Here is a 5,202-nt window from a genome sequence, read left to right as displayed (position 1 = left end):
AGAAACACCTGCCTCTTCCTCATATGAGGATGTGTGTCCTTTGGACCTGAGCCTCACTCTTTCGGCTCCACTTAAACTTTTCTACTTCTTTATTGACTCTGTCTCCAAATGTAGTCACATTGGAGGTTAGAACCTCAACCTATGAATTGTGGGGAACACAATTCAGTCCATAACAGTCAGAGTGGGGAAAGGAGACCCATTTAGTATCGATGGCCTGAGGGACTATGGCCAAGAGAGGTGGTCTAGTTTCTTTTCCTTCGAGTGTTTCCCTTGGCTGCAATGAACACAACTAACCTGAAAGAAGTGGGAAGCCATGAAGGCTCAGAATTCAGCCCGGCACAGACTTTCAAGGGCGTTACTGGCTCTGAGCTCCTGCTCCAGCCACTAGTTTCTTCTCAGCCTTTGCACAGGAGCAGGGAATCTCAGCACTGGGGAAGAAGCTGAAGACTAGAGGGAAAGGGAATGGGCGTGACTCCCCACCCTGAGGCAAGTGCAGGGGTGACACAGCCCTTCCTCAGCTCTGGCAGGCAACTCCTGGGAGAAGGTCTGAAATGGAAGGGTTGGAAGGGACCTCAGGGGACTTGGGCTCAGTGAGGTCAGCAGATCAGCTCCTCACCTTCACCTTTGTGTGGCAGAGGTATCCCCAGTGGACACAGAGGCTGCTGTCTGGGCCAAAGGTCCTCTGAGTCAGGTCACCCGGGGCTTAGCGCATCTGCCAAACAAGGATCCCCAAAGTCCAGCCATCTCTCAAATCCAACCATTTACTGAGCATTTATCACATTCACAGTGCAAGAGAGGAAGCCTCACCCACAGCATAAGCCCACAGCTGGAGGTGACACCAACATGCAGGATCCTTCTTCCCCCCACCAACACCCCCTGAGAGCACGGGCAGCACTGGAGCCTACAACCATCTGCAGACCAAGCCCGGCGGGGCAACCCTTAGAGCTGGGAGCTGAGCTGGCACTGTGGATATCTGAGTGTGGGCCACAGACAGCGACTGAGCCCCAGCAGCAGCTCAGAGGTGGAGGGCAGCACTGGGCCAGAGCCCACCAGCACATGGCCCAGATGGCTGAGAGCAGCTGGAGGCCTCAGCTTGTATGCCACGGGGAGTTTAATACACCTGGCACATGATAATCTTATAGCAGCGCACAAGTAACATGTGTTAACCCCAGGGTAGCCAAAACATTTTTCTTTACGATAAAATATATATTTTATTTTATATTAAGCAGAATAAAATATAATTGGCAGGTTGTGGTGGGGCGCACCTGCGAGGCTGGCACCCTGGGAGACTGAGGCCAAAGGACCAACCGTTGCAGCTCAGGCCAGGCAACTTAGAGACACAGGAAGAGCCTGTCTCTGAGTAAATAAGGACAAGATGTAAGGCAGTGAGCATCACCAGCATCATAAAATAAATAATCTATAAATCCTCTGTACTGTTCTTTCTTTTTTTGCCTTGCTTTACTTATTTGCAATTAGATAAATATGTATTAAATCTGGTTCTTGATTATTTTGGAAGTTATTTAAAGTCTTAGGAATTTATTTGGCACCAAATAAAATTATATTAACTCAGCTTTATGTTTTACAACATTCTGCTTTCACTGTTACTATGGTGAATTGTGACTTCTCTACTGATTTTATTTTTTTTATTTATTATTATTATTGTTTTTTCCAGAACTGGGGATTGAACTCAGGCCCTTGTGCTTGCCAGGGAGGCGCTTATTCCACTGAGCCATCTCCCCAGCCTCTTCTATTGATTTTAAGTACCACCTTGTGATGTATGAAATATATATAAATTGTGAAATATAAATATAAATGTAGGAAGGGGCTGGGGAGATGGCTCAGTAGGATAAGCGCTTGACTGGCAAATGCAAGGATCTGAGTTCAATCCCCGGTTCCACAAAAAATAAAAAATAAAAAATGTAAGAGTATACAGAGACCTACTGATGAGTCTGTATCTTCATTACTACCCTGTTAAACTGTATTTACTAATTAATATTACTACTTTCTAAAATATCACTTTTTCCTTATTCTTTGGAATTATTTTTACTAATTTCATACATTTTTTTTTTTTCTCCAGGAGCCCTCTAAATTTTTTTTTTTTTTTTTTCCAGAACCAGGGATTGAACTCAGGCCCTTGCGCTTGCCAGGGAAGCGCTTATTCCACTGAGCCATCTCCCCGGCCCCTTTGACCTCTAAATTTGACATTACCATGTAATAAGAACTCTCTTCTTGCTGTTGTTCATTAGAGCTGTATGAGCTTTGACAGAATCTTTGGTGGATATTAATATCTATCCATCTCTGCAGAGCAACATCCTTTTTTTTTTTTTTTTTTGGCAAGGTCTCTCTGAGTTACTTATTTTCCCAGGCTGCCTGTGAACTTGTAATCTTTCTGCCTCACCTCCCAGAGTTCTGGCCTTATAGAGCTATATACCACCTACTCATTTAACTACTGTATTTTTTCATTGGTCACGAAATTTTATTTTCCCGCTCTGTTTCTGAGGTGAACAGTGTTACCATTCAAAGATACTCTCTACCTTTAAATAAAGGCCTCTTCCTATCTTCAATTGTTTTCAGCCCAGGTTTTATTTTTTCTCTACATTTTATGGCCTATACTTGTAGAACAATAATAGTTTTTGTGCTAAAACAAAATATTGTCTGTGTTCTTATTTTACTGAGAATGCTCCTGACACACATCTCCTATAAAAATCTTAACCCACAAAAGCAGATCTTAGCACATCAGATCTATAAGGCAACTGCTAGAAGACGGCCAAGAGTTTAAGGCCAGTCTGGACTCCATGGTGTATTTGAGGTCAGCCTAAACTACATAGCAAGATCTTGTCTTGAATAAATAAACAGACAAACAAATCAGAGTCACCCAGCTATGAGACACAGGAATTATAACCCTGTTGTGAACACGTTAAATTAGGAGAGCCTGGTGTGGTGGTACATGCCTGAGATTCCAGCACTCTGGAAGGCTGAGGCAGGAGGATCAAGGGAGGGCCCAGCCTAGGCTACTTAGCGAGACCCTGTCTCTAGATTAAAAATAAAATAATAAGGGGCCGGGGAGATGGCTCAGTGGAATAAGCGCTTCTCTGGCAAGTGCAAGGGCCTGAGTTCAATCCCTGGTTCCGCAAAAATAAATAAATAAATTAATAATAATAATAATAATAATAATAATAAAATGGGCTAGTGGGACGATAGCAGTTTATTGAGAAGGCTGTGGCATCAATCCCAAGTATGGAAGAGAGAGCCAGAGAGTCAGAGACAGAGTCAGAGACAGTAGAAACGAAACATGGACAGAGACTGACTGGAAAAATAAAATAGGCTAAGGAGGAGCAGGCAGTGAGGGAGATGGAAAAAGAGGAGACAGTATCATCTGGGAATTAAGCAAAGAAAGTTTTGTAAGGAGCAGGAAGCAACTGACTGAGCCAAATTCTGCGGCAGGTACACTGGGCAAGACCAGCACTGACCTTTCCTAAAATGGAACCCCCTGGTGAGCTTTGTGAGACATGCTGGTGGGCTGCTGAGAGGAAAGCTTGATTCAAATTGGTGAGAATGAACAGGAGAGGGGAAGAAGAGGCGAGTCCAGACAAGTTGTTCGGGTTGGGTTTTTTTTTGTTTTTGTTTTTGTTTTTTAAGATAGAGGAGTGAGGTAATAAGCAAGAGGGAGATATGAAAGCAAGATAGGAATTTTTCTTCAATATTTTGAAAGTTTAAAAATTTTTAAACACATAGAGAGTCATCACCTAGATTCTACAACTCCACGTCATTATACTTGTTTTTGTTGTATATGTCCGTCTATCCCTGACACAGTTTTATTTATCTTAACATTGATAGGTTAGAAAATGACTGAAACCTTTCCTCCAAGTTGATTTTTTCAGATATTTGTTACAGTAACAGAAAGCTGACTAAAAAACTGTCAACTAAAAAGTAATATGTGTTGTGAGAGAGGTGAAGTCCCAGCTACAGCATGGTGAAGGTCCCTGCACAGACCACCTTGACCAGGTCTCCTGGGTGACCTTTTCTCCCTGGGGCTTCTCCTTGGTAAGGAAGGGATAGTGGCCTGGAGAGAATAAATCCCGTGCAGCACAATAGGCCTGGATTGAGGTCTGCCTGGCCAGACCGCTGTGATTGGAGTTTCCCAGACCTGAGAGGGAACTGAGCATCTCACACTGCAGAAGTGGCTGATTTGCTCGAGGCCTGAGGCTTGGAGCACAGAGCTGGTTGCATGCCATTCTCTTGAAGCCAGGATCTCACTGCTAGATCAGACTGTTAGTGATCTGCCTGTTTACAGCCTCCCAAGAGCTGGGATTATAGGCGTGCTCAATTACCATCTCAGCCTGCCCGGGGAGGCGGGCCAGCACCACAGGTCCGGGATCGAACCTGGCCCGGCACCTACTTGCAGGCACTTTAATCCGTTGAGCTATTTGGCCAGCCCTTGCTTTGTCTTCCTTCTTTGCTCTCACTCCATTCTCGGGCTCTCTCACCGAGCTGTACACAGGTTTGCAATCTGGCGCCAGGGACTCAATGGACACAAACACCACAGACAGACAATCCCAAAGTCCCTTGATGCTTTCCAAGTCCTTGCTGCATATACTCTTTGCTGAGTGACCTGGGCCAGATCTCTTAAGCTTTCTGTACTTCATGCCCAACTGTGGCACGAGCATTGTCAAGGAACCTACATCATAGGGCTGGGGTGCCGCACATGAGCCAGTTTGCACCATGCATGGCCCATTGTCGCACTGCAGATGTGTCTTGCTTTTACTTTGTTATTCCTGTCACCGTCCGAGAAGCAGATGGGTTGTAGTGGGCACAGGGTTGACCTGGAATTAGAAGATGTGACAGTCACCAACTGTGTCATCTTTGCTCACATTGCCGGCCTCCCTGAGCCTGTTTGTGTGAAATGGGAGCTACTAGTCCCACCCACTGCGGTTGCTGCGTTAAGTGAGCTAATGTCTATCAAGCACTTAGCCCCGTGCTTGGCCCATACTTTTTCAAATGTGCGGATCTGATGCGACACGGGGTACAGGGGCGGGGTAGCCTGGCCCACGGGGGCACTTTCTCAGCCCCATCTTCCAGGAGCCAGGACCGCAGGCTCCCGCCCACTGTAAACCGAGGCGCCGCCTGCACGCACGGTGAGCACTAGGGGGCGGTGGCGCGCCGCGGAGGGTGGCGGAGCTCCGGAGGCTCCGGGCTCGGCGG

The sequence above is a fragment of the Octodon degus genome, unplaced genomic scaffold, assembly GCF_000260255.1.
Source record: "Octodon degus isolate 3935 unplaced genomic scaffold, OctDeg1.0 scaffold00011, whole genome shotgun sequence".
NCBI lineage: Eukaryota > Metazoa > Chordata > Mammalia > Rodentia > Octodontidae > Octodon > Octodon degus.
The sequence above is the reverse complement of the archived record's forward strand: the minus strand, read 5'-3'. Positions refer to the sequence as shown.